Genomic DNA, 17,216 nt, shown 5'->3' on the forward strand with positions numbered 1-17,216 from the left:
TAGACAGTAATTGTATCTAATGTTTAAGATCTGCTGTCAGTGCAAAGTGCAGAGGTGAGCAAATGAAACTTCATTCAAGGCATGAAAGCAATAGCATTCTTGCCATAGAAGGAAACCCTGCAGATAGTCACACGTTATTAATTTGAATTAGGTGGGGATGAAGTGTCCAGAATGGCTAATTGAAAACTGTTTCTCTTCCCCAGCCATGGAGAAGGGGTGACATGTTTTAGAGAGAAAAGGTGGATGAGGTAATACCTTTTACTAGACCAGCTTCTGTTGGTGAGGGAGACAAGCTTGTGAGCCTACACTGAGCAGTTCAGATGTTTTGGAGCAGTACTGCTGTATGTCACTTATCTTAATGCTTCTTTCTGCTGTCCTTGTAGCATGTAATTTTCTGGCTTTTTCCAGAGGCACAGCACTATAATGCCACAGATTCTGTATTATGAGAAAATCCTTTGCTCCCAAGGTACATTTAGTTGCCAAGTGAGCTGGCTTGGCAAGGTACATTCAAGTATTTCTGGTTTGCACTCAGAGCCATTGGACGGTTTGGGGGCACTTGCCCCAGATCCATGCTTTGGGGGGCCCCATGATCTCCAGAGTGGCTTGGGAGGCTAGTGGGAAATTGGATACCTGCAATAAGGATCAGGCCATTCCCTGCACTCATCCGTGGTGGTGGGAAGCGGAGCAACTCGGTCGCAGCCTGCTCCACTGCCCCAGTCGCATCACTTGGGAAAAAGGCGTGGAACCACCCCCCACACTGACAAGCTGCAATGGGAAGGAGAATGATGCGAATAGGAGTCGGGAGGGGGGCGGCATAGCAGGTTGGGACTGAGTCGTTCCACTTCCTGCTGCAGCTGGTGAGTGCAAGGGTGGGTCCAGGCTTTGCTGCTGCTCCCAGGCTCCCTGTTAGTCCCTCAGACCCTGTTGCTCAGGGGTGGAGGTTTGGTGGAAAGGGCAGGAGGGGGCAGAGTTGGGGAAGGAAGAGGCAATGCAGGAGCAGGGTCTGTAGTGGAAGGGACATGTCCTGAGCCCCACCTCTCCCTAGGGACAACCCTGTTTGCACTGAAGGGGAAGATAATACATTGAGTTGCTGGATGCAATTGGTTGAACATTTTGCATGCCAGTTTAATAGATTGTAAGACTGGAATATCTTATTACAAGATCAAACATGGTTAAAAATTTAAAGAAATTCTGTCTGTTTGTTCCACCGATTTACAAGAGACACATCCATGTGCTTTCCTTATCTCGTGCCTTCATGAGTTCATAAAAATTCTTCTGTTGCCAATGGCCTAATAACTGTGTGTTTCTCCTGTAATGCAAACTGAAAGGCCACTTCCATTAAGGTGCCACAAAAACAGAGGTAAGAATTCACTATTATTATATTTACATTATTTACTGTAAAGCTTAGTCATAAGTTAAGATAAGACCATGAAACTGTATACACCCAAGAATTACAGTACATATTTAAAATATGCCTTGATTTCTATCCCTTTGTTCCTAAGTTAAATCTGATTTTCCTGTATATCATAATAGCCTATACTTTTATTTTTCCTGGCACAAAATTCCTCATGTAATGTCCTTCAGTTAGTGGAAGGCAGAATTCTCTCCCTGAGAGAGAGGGAGATTAATTTGTTTCACTGGAATTTCATACTGTAGGATGACAGTCTTTTCTGGCACACATTAAGTTCACCACAGTCAACAGCATACATGAAATCATAATCAAAGACAGATGCCTTTCCCTGTTATAAATAATCATTGCTTCTTGCACAGGCCAGGAAAAATCCTTGTTTAGACTGGTCTGTCTTACTTTCTTGGACCTCAGTATTTCCCTTGGCCTTCCCCTTTTTCATCTTTTCTCTGTCTCTAATTCTTGATATTTGCCTAAGGAAATAAAAGGAACGGGGAAAGTATTTCTTGGCACTCTCCATATTCTCACTGGATTACCCTATAGCGTGAAATTAAATACACATGACATGTAAAAGGGGAATGGCCTTTTAATTTATAGAAGAAAAACACAGTTCAAAATAAATCTGTGCTTTCCTGTTTGTGCATGTGTTTGATGGGAGCATGTCACATGCTTTTGCAAAACCAATATAAAAGCTCTTTTGTTTGGAATAGGATTCATTTTTTGGAACCAATGAAATATTTCAGATAATACCAAACAGCAAATGAGAAAGTTTTAAATTGGTAATCAAATGTACTTGATCTCCAGCAAAACCAGTATATTATTGTTAATAAAAATATTTTCTTTGCTTCTTGTGCAAGGCACAATCCTCCAAGTTATAAACACCTGCAGATACAAATGAGATTTGAGGGCATTCAACTCCAAGTAGGAAGCAGTTATCTTCTTGCTGGACTGGTCCCCAAGGCCTGGTCTATACTAGGACCTTAGTCCAAAATACCCCCCCCCCCCCAAGTTTGAATTAGTAAGCAGTGCGTCCACACTACCAATCCCGTTATTCTGGCATAAGAGACTGTAGAATTCGAACTCTGTAGTCCTGCTTTCCATGAGGAATAATGCTAATTTTGAACTTGTACGTCCGAAATAACATTAGTGGGGATGCTCCCATGCTGCTAATTCAAATGTATTGGTCTCCAGGAGGCAGCTCTCCAGAGTGCTTCTGGGGGTCCTAAGTCCAAGGTAGCACATCCACATTAATGGAGTCTGCCTTGGACTAATTTTGATGCATCCCGGTAGTGAGGACACACTAGTTAGAATTTATTAAATTGTGGGTTCATAAATCAAATTTTGTAATAATTTCCTAGTGTAGTTATGGCCTAAGTGGTTTGTAAATGAGAATACTGAGTACTTATTAGAACATAATAAGAGGCAGCACCTAGTATAATTAAGGTAGCATAATGGATTTTCATGCTCGTCTCAAATTGCAGCTTTCTGTGATTTTGGCCTTTTGAAATAAAATTTGCCAGCTTTGTTTTCTGTCTGAATGTGCATGTTATTTTGCAAGTGTGAGCAAAAACAGCTCAGCTATTTTTGAGTATAGGAGCCAGGGTGGAAAGGGGAAATATAGCAATCTCATTCCAAAACTGAAAAAAAAGCCACTGTTATAACCTCATTATGATCAACTCAACAACTAACACAGCAAGAAATTTGGCCTGGAAATAGTGCTCATTCTGAAGTGGTGTCTTTGAGTGACCAGTGAAAATTGGTTTGATTTGCACTTGAAAAATTGCATATTGCACATGTACAATATATTTTGCATGGGTTTTTCTGATAAGCTTGCAAAGCATAAAGCCAGGAAAGCTTCACTATTCATGGCTAGCTTAGTAACCCAGTGAAAACTGTCCTGAGTTGTGTATAATGAGCCAAGGGTTTTTAGGGGCAAAGTTAAGGTTGCATATGCATTTCTTGACTTTCAAGTGCTTTATCCAGTCAACTGTAATATTGTCTTACAGCAGGTTTTTTGTACAGAATTTTATTTTTGGGATGAAGCCTGTTGCATCACTTAAATCCTATGGTGGGGTTTTGAAGGGATTTCTCTGACTGAGCTGTGCACTGAGGAGGGTCTCTCTGTGCCAGCCTCACATAAACTGGCCAGAGAGCGACAATAAAGAAGTCATAATAATCTATTACTACTACTTGGGCAATAGAACAAAGAAGGTATGTAGAGTGTGTGCTGCAGTTCTGCCAAGAGTTTCATATTTTTTTAGGAAGAGGGAGGTCCATCTTCACCCCTACAAAACCTTTAAAATCTATATAATCTATACATCTAGATTTTTTTACCATGTGTCTGAGCAGTTCATTCTGTATGGCTGCTTCACCTCTGCATGTTGCATTCTGGACTTCCCACTCTTCAATCCCTATTCTTTTGTTGTGTTCTGGAAATAATGATCTGTCTTTGGCTGCTGCACAACCAACATTATCTTTTTAAACATCTAAATGCTACTGCTGCTGAGTCCTTCTCATGTTCATTGTAGCTGTTGGATCTGGGGCAATGACTTGTCATTAAAATACAAGGGGTGTCTCATGGTTTTGCAGGAAAGTTCACTAGGTAGGCCTACTATGTCAGTTTTGTGGAAATATCTGCTTGTGAGATGCACTATGCTTTGACACTGGTGGGAGGGATGTTGGTCCTGCAAAAATAGTAGGTGTGATCATGTTCGCAGCATTTATCCATCAGTACAGCTTTCTGCTGAGAACAATAATTTAATAACAGACAGTAAGATGGGGCAATATGATTATATTTTTAAGTCCCATCAGAATACTTTTTTAAAAATGGTATGATAAACCAGCTGCTGGCCTCCTTCCACCAAGTTGCCACACGCACATTAAAAGTCAGCGCTGAACACTATGAGTGTGTCTAAACTACATGGCTCCATTGATGGAGCCATGTAGATTAGGCTGATCGGCAAAGGGAAATGAAGCCACGATTTAAATAATCGTGGCTTCATTTAAATTTAAATGGCTGCCGTGCTGAGCCGACAAACAGCTGATCAGCTGTTTGTCGGTTCAGTGCGCTAGTTTGGACGCTCCCCTGCCGACATGAAAGCCCTTTATCGACCTCCCCATTATGCCTCCTAGGATGAGGTTTACTGGGGAGGTCGAAAAAGGGCTTTTATGTCGGCAGGGGAGCGTCCAGACTAGCGGCGCTGAGCCGACAAACAGCTGACCAGCTGTTTGTGGGCTCAGCGCGGCAGCCATTTAAATTTAAATGAAGCCGCAATTATTTAAATCGCGGCTTCATTTCCCTTTGCCGAACAAACAAATCTACATGGCTCCATTGATGGAGCCATGTAGTTTAAACGTACTCTATGTTTTGAGTGTCGACAAGGGCCACTTTTGGAGGGGAAAGGTGGAGAGGGTGAAGTATAAAAATAGCCACCTGGTTCCAGTTACCTGATTCATTACTGGCACTCTTCTGTTTTTCCCCAGAGGGAAGGGAAGAGAGAAATTGCTAGAGGCAGATGTCCCTTAGTATTTACAGTTTTCACCTTTCTCTGGACTCTTTCTCCTTCATAAAAGCATATGAAAATATGGAGTCAAAGAAGGATTCAATCAGTTTCACCCTTAAATCACACTTAATCTCATCAACAACACCTATTAATATTAATAAAATGTTTCAGTGACTCAGATTTCTTAGCTGTACATCCTTTGATTTATTATCTCGTTCAGGTGAACAGTTCAGATATCTGATAAGCACCCTCTCCTGGCATGAAGGTGGCTTATCAGAACCCATCTCTGAGAGAGCCCTGCAAATAGGCAGACTATAACCAAATGGACTCTCAGATTTCAGTGAGTGGATGTCAGGGCAACATCTGTTTTGCCTATTATCATTTTGCATGGTTCTCTGCTGCTCCAGAAATCACTTAAAGATATAGTAATAGAATTCTAATGAACCAACATCCCGTTTCAGATGTCTTGGCAAGATTTTTTTCTTTCTACTGCAGACTGAAGAATCTGCATGTATTATGCTTACCTATATTTTTCTCTCACTATCTACTATACAGCTGATTAATTGTGCAGAGTACAAATCACAATGTATATATGCAGTCAGGCACTATCTTACAACATGTTCAACTTTGACACCATTCTGTGATAATTTAAGTCCAGGGACTAGGAGAATGAGGAAGAAGCCAAACATTAAATTATTGCTGAAATTCCTGCTGTATCTGAAATACACTTGAGGCTTTCCAAAGGCTCTATTTATAAAGGGGCCTATTTCCTGATAGCTGATATTCTGTGTTTTGGGTAAAGTCATGGCAGAGGTGTCAGACTGAAAAATTGCCTAATGTATATTTACACCCATTTAATCTTCCTTCAGACAAGTGGGCCACATATCATTGATGAAATGAATATAGTGTGTGACTCACCAGCTTTGATGTAGCTTAATCCTATGTCTAAATTTACAAAACCAGTATATAAAATAAGTTATCTGGTTTTGGTTTTTTGTTGGTTTTTGTTTTTGTTTAGACTGCTGCTTGAATTCTCTAAATCCTGGTGACAGTGGGAAACTAGAAGGCAAACTCGTACAGTAATTATCTATGACCTGTTGGCCCTGTGAACCAAGATACTTTCGGACTAGAACAGGGGGTGGGCAAAAAGCAGCCCATGACTAGATGCGGTTCATGAGGGTTAGCCCCTGGTGGGCTGCCAATACTTTATTTACCTGCACATCCACAGATACAGCCGCTTGCAGCTCCCTTTGGCCACAGATCACTGTTCCAATGGCCAATGGGAGCTGCAGGAAGTGGCGTCCCATTCCTTGCCACTTCCTGCGTACAGCCTGCCACTAGACTAGAAACACTTAGGCCTTTGTATATTCAAAAGTTGCACCACTTCAACTAGAATCAGGTTTTTAATCAATTTAGTTAAATGAGTGTACTATATATAGATTGAAATCTGTATATCGTTATACTTATATCTTCAATCTGGTTTATATTGATTTAGTTCAAATCAGTCAGTTACCAAATTAAGCTACATTGATACAAACCAGTTGTTTGCTGAAGGAAGGGCTCTACACACTTGGAGTTTAAATCATCCCTTAGTTTACTACTATTTTGGTAACTGAACAACAAAAGCTAAATTAATATGATCCAGATGTAAACATGTGCAAGGGCTTGCTCTGGCTTAGCTAAATTGCTTTTAAAACCTGATTTTAGTTAAAGTTTTGTCTGCAGACAAGGCCTGAAGTGATCTGTCCCAAGCAGAGCTATTGTAGGGCATAGTATGGCTGCCTGTCCAGTCTTTACTATGTATAAATACAAATAGCAGCTTCTAGAGCTGTCAGTCCAGCAGTGTTTGTGAGGGCAAGTGCACTCTCTCTCTCCCTCACTCAGGTGCACAGACACAAGTAAAAATGCCCACTCTTGTGCATTCATCCTTGTGTATCTCTACTAAATTTGCCTTCATTTTGATTGATGCTTTCTAGTCACGTGCAGCTGAATTTCTCTTAATTCCTTTTCCCTGTCAGCTAATGGAGGATAGCTATAAATTGAAACCCAAATGAGTATACCTTTTCCATCTTAATACATGTTACATCAGCAAGAACACGTGAGACGAAAGAAACCCATTCATAGGTTTGTGCATGATGATGTACCATTTAGAAGTTCAAAGGCAGTTCTGTCAATTGCAAATTCAATATCGAAAACCCCAATAATAGAAAAGCTCACAGCAACAGCACTCTAGAAGAATCTCCACTAATTCTTACAGGCATTAGGTTACATCACTTACAGGACTCAGCAAGGCACACATGATTTGGTTTCTGGTACACATACATACTGACCCTAGCACGGTCTCTTTGCAGGCATTGGTACCTTACCAGCCTCTATAGATTTAGCTGGAAATCCATCTCCTCCAGCACATCTCGTTTTCCCAAACCTCTCCTCCTGCACCTCACCTTATAGGCTTTGTAGGAGGATTCAACTCCTGTTATGGCTGGATAGTCTTCTCAGTGGTTCTGAGGTAGTCCCTGCTACTTGCTCCTTGTCTCAGCAGACTTCTAGTGAGGCTGCCAGAGAAGCAACTGCAACTGTCTTTTTCAGTCCTTAAGAGTCTTCAAGGAAGCAAAAGTCTAGAATTATTCTTGCTAAGACGGGGTGGCAAGAAAACGGTACTTTTCTACCTACCCAGCACAAAGGATGAGATTCTACCTTCCTGTGACTATTGACAGAGTTGAGCTTGGCTAGTTCTTCACTCCCGCTGCCCATTAGAGAAGGGATGTAGGTGTTCCCAAATTAAGGTGCTCTTGGCTCCTTTGTGGTGTTTGGTTTTTCCTTCCTGCTGGCCCTCCCAAGGGTTTACTGAGCCACCCAACATCCTCTGAAGAGCCCAAGGCATCTGTTCTTAGCAGGGAGTGGTAGCAGGATCCCAGCCTCCCAAATATATCCACTGTTGAGTGTCAGAACTATGGACCGTACGGGTCGCTGGAGTATTTGCCAAGAGAAAGGACTGGGAGTGCAAGGCAAACTGAATTCACCAATGCGTGTCTGACCTGATCTTCACATGCATTAAAAATCCTGATTCCAGCTTGCTTTAGGTTCTGAGCGAATGTATTTCACCGTCATCATATCTTTGTAGGTCAGCCATTATGGTGAAAGATTACTGTACACTTGAACAAGTCTGAATTTCCATTCAGGAGGGAAGGCATTTGTAGACAAAACCCATCAGGCATCACATTAGTGCATGCCAGTCTGTGAATGGATTTGGGGTGATCAACGACTTGGTGTTGCCTGGAGTTGCTGATTACTCCAAGTCCATTTATAAATCACTGTTTAAACAGTAGCTATTTTCAGGAAGGTTTGATCTTAAAACAATTAGGTCGGTGTTTCTATAATAATGCACTGCCACAGTAGTTTTGCACTGCACTCTTGAGACTGTGACATTCCGTTCTTGCTGGCAGAAGCCTCAATCTATGCAGGCAGTGTAACTGACATTCTGAAAGAAAGGAAATGAGTGATAGAAGAAGATCAGGTTATTCCGTTAATTATTCTGTCTCTCAGGCTCACAAGTAGTCCCTGTTCAGATGGATTTAGACACTTTCTATGAGCAACACGGCTGGTCTCCAGGTATTATGTTACAAGATTCTGAAATAAAGTCAACACCACCCTGTTGGAAACTCCATGCTGTGTTTGTTTTTACAGAATTCCGCTCCCTCTTCCATGGCTCAGCTTCTTCCTTTCGGTTTGGTAACTCAATCGCTTTGGAAGGGGCCCTGTGTTTCTTTAACACAAAAGCGCACGCACACAAAGGTGGAGGCAGAATGACTCCATTGGTGGCACTCGCACTTTTGAGCAATGGCAATCAGTCTATCACAAGTACCTGGCTCGCAGCCAGTAGTAACACTGCAGTGCATGGCTGTGACTGGCCTTTTGGGTATGTCTGACCTGCATGCTCTTAGATGCCCATGCCTGGTCTGTGCCAGCTGAGTTGGACTTTCAGGACTTGGACTAAAGTGCTGTTTATGGAGGTTCAGGCGTGGGCAGCATCTTGAGCTCTGGGACACTCCCCTGTCACATGGCCCTAGAGTCTGGATTCCATCCCAGCCTGAATGTCTACATCACAGTTGAACAACCTCTTAGGAGCCCTGGAAGTCAAGTCACCTAGCACAGGCCAGCAGCAGGTTTTTATTGCAGTGTGGATGCACCCTAAGTAGTACTATTCTTAAGAGGAGACCTTAACTAAAGTCCCTTCCTCCCATTTTTGGTGGAAGTGTGATGCTTCAGCAACATTTGTCAGACTGGAACATAATCTCATAAAGTTTTATAATGATCAAGGGACTTTGTGATTTACACCCCCCCCCCCCCACACACACACACACACGAGTGCATAATAGTTGCCACTTTTGCCTGGTTAAACACTGCACATCTAAGCTAGGGCAGACATTTTGTCCTCAGTGGTTGCCTTAAACCCCAGTGATATTGAAAACCTTTCTAAAATTTTAGTTGGAGACCCATTGAAGCCAGTGGAATTACATGGGAGTGATTTGGGGGCAAACTTTCCCCTCCACTGGTGTGTTTTACTCAGTTGGTAAAGTAATCTGAAATACAATGGAAAAGAACAGCTGAAACTCTCATCTTCTAAAACTACTCGGCTTTGTCGCATCTCTTCCATTTTTAGAATTTTTTGTTGTGACATTTCAACTACTGCCTCAAAGTTTAACAAAGAGATACCTTAGCCCATTACTTTGCAGCAAGGCAAGAAGGTGAAAGTGGAAATTAGCCCCATACAATATTTTTCTATGATAGACTATAGTGTTGTGGCAGTGATAGCTGAGAGATGGACTGGCAGTTGCCTGACGTTGACATGACTTTACAGCTGGTAGGCTGTGTGAAGAGCGCACTATCTACCATGCTGACTAATACTGTCTCTTTGTTTATTTGTACTCACCTCTCTGTATCTCGCTGTTGTCTCTTGCACAAGTGCAAGAACTAGGGGTGTGGAGGGTGCTGCAGCATCCCCAGATTTTGGGTATCCTTGCCTTGTGTCCCTGCCATCTGAGGTCCTGGCCACCAAGCCCACTACTGCCTGGAGGCTCTGCTGCTGACTGCTGACCCCGTGCCCCACTTAGGTCTGGGATCCCACCAAAGTGTCAACCACACGGCTGGGGGCTCTGCTACTGGGTCCCACATGTGGGGTCCCACTGGGCCAAGAGTCCTGGCCACCAGCCCTGTATGCGGAATCCTGGCTGCCAACCCTAGTTTCGGGGGGGCATGGACAGAAGAAAGGGGGGGTGCGGCTCAACATCCCCCTTACTGTTCCAGCACCAGTGATCTCTTGTCTTGTATTTAGACTGTAAGCTCCGTAGGGCAGGGACCATCTTTTTGTTCTGTATTTGTACAGCACCTCGCACAATGGGCCCTTAGACTTCGTGGTAATAACAAAAAAGGTATATTCTGATCATTGCTTCCAGAAAACAGTGAGATTTGACACTGAATCAACCAGTACTTCTGTACTAAAAAAATGAAAAAAAGTGGAGGGTGATCAGGGCCGGCTTTAGGAAGTGCGGGGCCCAGTTTGAACAATTTCAACGGGGCCCTGCAGCAATTTTGGTTGAGCAAAACAAAAAACCTGCACACCCCAGAGGTAGCGGACACCCCCATCCCACCCCACCCACCGCGGCGCAGGGAAACCCTGTGATCAACTCACACCTCCTGTGGTGCAGGCAGCCGCCACACTCGTCCTCCAGGGTCGACACCCCCTCCCGCAGTGCGCCTGGCACACTTCCGGGCAGGGGCAGCAGCTTTGTATAATTTTTGGTGGTGCCCCATTAGCCACACCCCTGACCCCTGTTAACCATGCCCCGACCCCCATTAGCCACACCCCCTGACCCCCGTTAACCACACCCCCTGACCCCTGTTAACCATGCCCCGACCCCCATTAGCCACACCCCCTGACCCCCGTTAACCACACCCCCTGACCCCTGTTAACCAGGCCTCTGGAGTTAACATGCTCGGGCAAGATGGACACATAACTAGGGATACGTCTAGACTGCCATGATTTTCCGCAAATGCTTTTAATGAAAAAGTTTTCCATTAAAAGCATTTTCGGAACAGAGCGTCTAGATTGGCACGGACGCTTTTCTGCAAAAGCACTAAGTTTTGCGCAAAAGGACTTTTGCCCGAACGGGAGCAGCATAGTATTTCCGCAAGAACACTGACAATCTTGCATGAGATCGTCAGTGCTTTTGCGGAAATTCAAGCGGCCAGTGTAGACAGCTGGCAAGTTTTTCCGGAAAAGCGGCTGATTTTCCGGAAAAACTGGCCAGTCTAGACACAGCCCAGGAGTAAAAGGTGTCATGTCACCCCTCTTGAAGGACTTTTCCCACCATCCTCATACCAACAGGGATTAGTTTGGCCCCCACCAACCCCTCCCCCCCACTCATGCAACTATCCTGAAATTGCATTAACCCAATTTGTGTGTCATTAACTGGGGGGCAGAGAGGCTGGGGGAAGTATTCCCTCTAAGGCTATGTCTGCACTTGCGGCTTTTTGCGCAAGTACAGCTGTTCTTGCGCAAGAACCCACAGAGTATCCACACTGCCGCCTGCTCTTGCACAAGAGCATTTACAGTACAGTGTGGTAAGAGAGGGTGTCTTGCACAAGAGCAATGCTCTTTTCTAATAGGTGTAAGCTCTCTTGCGCAAGAGGGCAGTGTGGATGATCAGCAAGGATTTCTTGTACAAGAAACCCGTATGGCTAAAATGGCCATCGGAGCTTTCTTGCACAAGAGAGCGTCCACACTGCCATGGATGCTCTTGCTCAAAAGCACAGCTCGCACATGGCAGTGTGGACGTGTTCTTGCGCAAGACTTCTTGCACAAGAATGCTTGCGCAAATTGTTCTTGCGCAAGAAGCCGCCAGTGTAGAAATAACCTAAGAGTTTCCTCCCATGAGCAGAATGAATTGTGTTGTGCACCAGTACTGTGTTCATTGGTTTGTTTGGATGTGCCACTGTGGCACCCAAGTTATTTATAAATATTTTATAAACCTTTACCTTTTCTCTCTGCTGCCATGTCTTCTCCCCTTGCTCCATCAGCTCCCCTGGTGCCTGCTGCCCCCCAACTTTTCACTCTCCTCTGCTGTCCTGACTCCTGCCCTTCTCACTGCCCTCAGCCCTCCTGCGACCTGCCCCCCTTCACCAGCCCTTCTCTGCCCCCTGTGCCCACTCCTCTAGTAGCCCCACTCTGATCATGTGAACTACCCCTCTTCATCCCCTCTTCTAACACCTCTCTCTACACACCTGCCCTGCCTCTCTCCTCTGGTGCTGGTTCCTCCCCTGCAGGTGTCTGCCCTTCTGCTTCACCCCCAGAATCCCCTGGCAGCTGCACCTTCCCTTACCCCTGCACCTTCCTGGTGCCTCCCCTTTCCCTCACTGCCCCTTCGCCCTCTTTTTCCCTGATACCCACCCCCTCACCACTCTCTGCCCCATTCCCTTCATGTCCCTCTGTCTCCTCACACATGACTTGCTCCATCCCCACCTTTCTCATGCCCACCCCTTCTTTCAAGCTTTCTCCCATCACCTCCCCCTCCCCTCTCTAGCCCCCAATGCCCGTACCCTCTCCTCTTGCAGCATCACCCTGGCCCCCCTCCCACTGACACCTCCTCTCCTGCCCTTTTCCTCATTGTCTGCACTTGGCCCCCTGGCATTTGTCTCTCCTCCACCCTGTCTCTTGGTGCCTTCCCCTTTCTTCCCCCTCCCCCTCCGCACAGCCCCCTTCCTCTCCCACCCCTTCCCCTCTTCCCCCCTCCCCTTCGTCCTCTGCACAAGCCCCTTCCTCTCCTGCCCCTTCCCCTATTTTCTCCCTCCCCCATTTTTCCCTTCCCCCTCTGCACAAGCCCCTTCCTCCCCCTCCCCCATTTTCCCTTCCTCCTCTGCACAAGACCCTTCCTCCCCTTACCTTCTGCTTTCCACTTTGTGGGGCCGGAGTCTGCGCTTGGGCACCAGAAGTTCCCAGACTCAGAACCCGGAGCTAGGCCATGCGGCGCAATGCAGCACCAAACAGTTTATAGTCCCAGGCCATGTCATCACGTCACGCCTGGGCATATCCCCGCTCACCTGGGAACGCTGCGCATGGCAGCAGCAGCTGGCAGCGGGGAGCTGGACTTCAAGCTGTGCATGGCAGGGACAGGCTGGGTGGATGCTCTGGGGACGGGGTGGGAGGACACGCAGTGGGGGGGCTGGGGCCCGCTCCAGGCAGGGCCGGGGGAGAGACCCAGCTCCATATATTGGTGGAGCAGGGCCCCCGGCGCTGAATATTGGAGCATGGGCACCACGAGCCCATATAACTCACCGCCCATGCTTCCGGGTTCAGGGGCAGGGCTCCTTTAGGTGCGGGGCCCGATCCCAGGGAATCGGACAAATCGGCCTAAGGCTGGCCCTGAGGGTGATAGACACCTAAAATCTAACCATTTTCTAACTGTAGTTGGAAAAATGTCAGTAGTTGGCTCAGGGCGCTGTTCCTCTCCTCTTTGCTACTACCACTGAATGAGAAGTGTTTCTGCTGTGAATACTGCCTGTCTTCCCCTGGCCGGTATTGTCTGTTGGATGTTCTTTGGCATTAATTGTTTAAGCAAAATGCTAATTTGCTTCCGATGTGTGTGCAGTTGATGGTACCATGTTTTGTGTGCACAGCCTGGCTTTAAATGCTTGCCAGACCTGTTGGCACTCTGCTGTTTGAATTGAGCAAAGAAGTGTTTGTCTGTGTATACGCAGTGTCTGTGCATTGCACTCTTTGTGGATGCGGTTGGTTTCCTGAATAAAGTAGGTGTACAAAATTCCAGGTCAGGGCTGATAGCTTGACATGAGTATACATTTTTGTATTGCATTACAGTAGCACTCAAAAGCCTCAACAAGGTCCCTGTTTTATTACACAGTGTGGCAGTGTTTCTCAAAGTGGTCCACGAAACCACTTTGAGAAACATGCTAACTGTCCATGCCGGGGGAGGTGTGGGAAGTGGCGTGGGCCGGGCCACTGTTTCCTGTGACTCCCCTTGGCTGCAAATAGTGAACCAGAGACAATGGGAGCTGCGAGGCTCCGTGGCCACAGCGCCAGTAAGTAAACAAACTGGCACAGCCAGTTACCATGTTTCTCAAAGTAGTTTTACAGACCACATTGAGAAACAGTGCATTATGGACACACACAGTAAAAACAACAGCATTTGGCCCAAGGGGATTGCCATCTAAACACATGACAAGAGACAATAGGCTGGGAAAAACAGACAGAAGGACCATAACTTAAGCAGAACACGTATTTGGAAGAAGCTTCAGGGGGTAGCCGAGTTAGTCTGTTACGGGAAAAAAACAACAAATGGTCTGGTAGCACTTTATAGACTAACAAAACATGTAGATAGTATCATGAGCTTTCGTGGGCACAGCCCACTTCTTCAGATGGCCTGTGCCCACGAAAACTCATGATACCATCTACAGCCGGTCCCCAAGTTATGAACACATTGATTTATGACCATTTGTATTTACAACCAACGTCCTATACAGCCAGAACCTAAGTTACAAACGAAATCCGCACTTAAGAACAGCGCGGCCATACGTCAGTGAATGTAATCCGACGTACGAACACATCGAGTTACGACCAAGTGCTTGGAACATAACTCATTCGTAAGTCAGGGACTGGCTGTACGGCTACGTCTACACTGGCCCCTTTTTCGGAAGGGGCATGCTAATTTTGAAAGTGGGAATAGGGAAATCCGCGGGGGATTTAAATATCCCCCGCGGGATTTAAATAAACATGGCCGCCGCTTTTTTTCCGGCTTTGGGAAAAGCCGGAAAAAAGCATCTAGACTGGCCCGATCCTCCGGAATAAAGCCCCTTCGAAGTAGGAATAAGAGATCCTCCGGAATAGGGCTTTATTCCGGAGGATCGGGCCAGTCTAGACGCTTTTTTCCGGCTTTTCCCAAAGCCGGAAAAAAAGCGGCGGCCATGTTTATTTAAATCCCGCGGGGAATATTTAAATCCCCCGCGGATTTACCTATTCCCACTTTCAAAATTAGCATGCCCCTTCCGAAGAAGGGGCCAGTGTAGACGTAGCCACCATGTTTTGTTAGTCTCTAAAGTACTACCAGACCATTTGACATATTTGGAAGTAACTTTATAAAGATCCCCTCTCTATCCCTTAATCTAAATTCTTAAACTGCTTCCAGAGATCATTTTATCTGAGGGCTTTGTTAGATTTTGATTATCAAAACAACCAAAACTTTCTCTCCCCATACTGGGAGTAAAGAGATTATTTGAATTACTTAGCAAAAGGGTTGGGTTTTTTTGTTTGGCTTTAAATTACGGGAGGGAGATCCAAGTGAAATGAATCTTGCCTTTTAGATCTGAAAATAACAGGATCTGAGATCATTTTTCTGTCTTGTGATATTTAATTCCACAACCTCCATCCAGCTCCTGAGACAGCTCTGTCTTATGGGTCAACAGATTCATTTTTCATTCATTGGTCAAGAGTTTCATTTTTCCGATGGGATTTAAATGTTGTGGGAAGTCAGAACCAAGAAGTTTTAGGGCAATATTTTCAAAAGTGCAAGGGACCTCTGAGTGCCATTGAAAACTAATAGGACCCAAGTCACTGAAGCGACATCTAGACTGCAGAGTTTTTGTGCAAAACCAGCCATTTCTGTGCAAATACTCGAGGAGCATCCACACTGCAAGCGCGTTTTTGTGCAAGACAATTTACAGTAAATCAGAAGAAGAGAGAGGTTTTTGCGCAATAGTTATTCCTCTTTCTATGAGGAATAAGTCTTTTTGTGCAAGAGCTCTTGTGCAAAAAGGTGTGTGTGGCCGGGAAACGTTTTTTTTTTTCTCAAAAACAGCTCAGAAAGAAGCACAGGTGCCCTGGTGGCCATTCTGTTAATGGCAATCAGCGCTTTCTTGTGAGAGAGCATCTATGCAGTCTGGACACTCTCTTGCACAAAAGTGCATTGCTTTTCCAATGAGCTTTTGCAGTCTGGACACGCTCTTGCGCAAGAAGCCTGCAAGCTAAAGATGCTATTGAAAAATTTGCCTTTGGTTTTAAAACAATTATATCTACTATTCTAAAAGAATTATGTACAGAACATTATTCTGTAGCAATAGTGGCTGCAAGCATGTGCTTAAAATATTATGCTGAAATTATGGGCTGGTAGAATTGATATATAAGGGTGCATGTTTGGACAGAATTGTGATTTTAAATTGTATATTATAGAATAGAACAAAAGCAATGGCTGTGAAACATACAATGTAAATTACTACAGTCTTGCAGTACTACAATCTTATTTTTAATGGGACCATGGGCCATGACAGTGGTTTTTCCTCTGTATATATTTAGTCTGATTTATTTTCCCTTAACTTTAATCTGATATTTCTCATTTGTTTGATTTCCCCTTGTACAGATGTAAAAGGTGTACAGAATGCTAATATTACACTGACTTCAATATTTACCCTTTAAGCTACACTATTGTGAAATCTAGTGGCTGCTGTTTAAGCACTTATTTTTTTATAAGTAAACACGTATGTATAGAATGAGAAAGTGTTTATAAAAATATTACTTAATGGCTGGGGCCATCAAGTTAATAAATCTGGAGTTACACCTTCAGAATCAGCAATCGGCTTTTTTTCGATCCTTATTTCAACCCAAGATTTTCATTAGCCAGGTATAAAATGCTGAGGAGTTTGTTGATCTCCCAACACAGGGATTTTTGTATAATATGTGGGCTGTAAACTTCTCATATTCCGACTTCGGTTCTTTTTTTCTAAATGATAATAGTAATAATAAAAAAATTCAGGTTTATAGAATTTATTTGAGTGGCCTGATCCAAACCTCTGAAATCCATGGAAAAATTCCATTTTGCTTCAATGCGCTTTGGATAAGTCCCTTTTTTGGGCATAAAAAAAATGCAGACTTCTTTTGACCTCTCTGCGTCCTTAAATCTGGATAAATAGAAAATTGCTTTATAAATCATAGCAATGGAGCTATGGGTTTTTTTAATCAGAAGACTCAAATACTCTATAGAGGTCATAGATTAGCAGGATGTACTACAGGTAATAGTAAAAGGTGAAAAATATGACCAATCAGATCAACTGCTTCGAACGCTATATCAACCCTTAGCGATTGTAAGTGTGTCCATGACAGTTGTTGTGCCAAAAGCCCCTCAGTTGTCCACATTCAAACCCTATAATCATGTGCCTGAAGGTGAGCAGAAGGCAAGTAACTTGCATGGTGTGGATAAGTACCAGTGTGTGGTGAGGCCAGGGATAAGATACTGTTACTA

The sequence above is a fragment of the Pelodiscus sinensis genome, chromosome 14 (assembly GCF_052426305.1).
Source record: "Pelodiscus sinensis isolate ZL-2025 chromosome 14, ASM5242630v1, whole genome shotgun sequence".
In the NCBI taxonomy this organism is placed as follows: Eukaryota; Metazoa; Chordata; order Testudines; family Trionychidae; genus Pelodiscus; species Pelodiscus sinensis.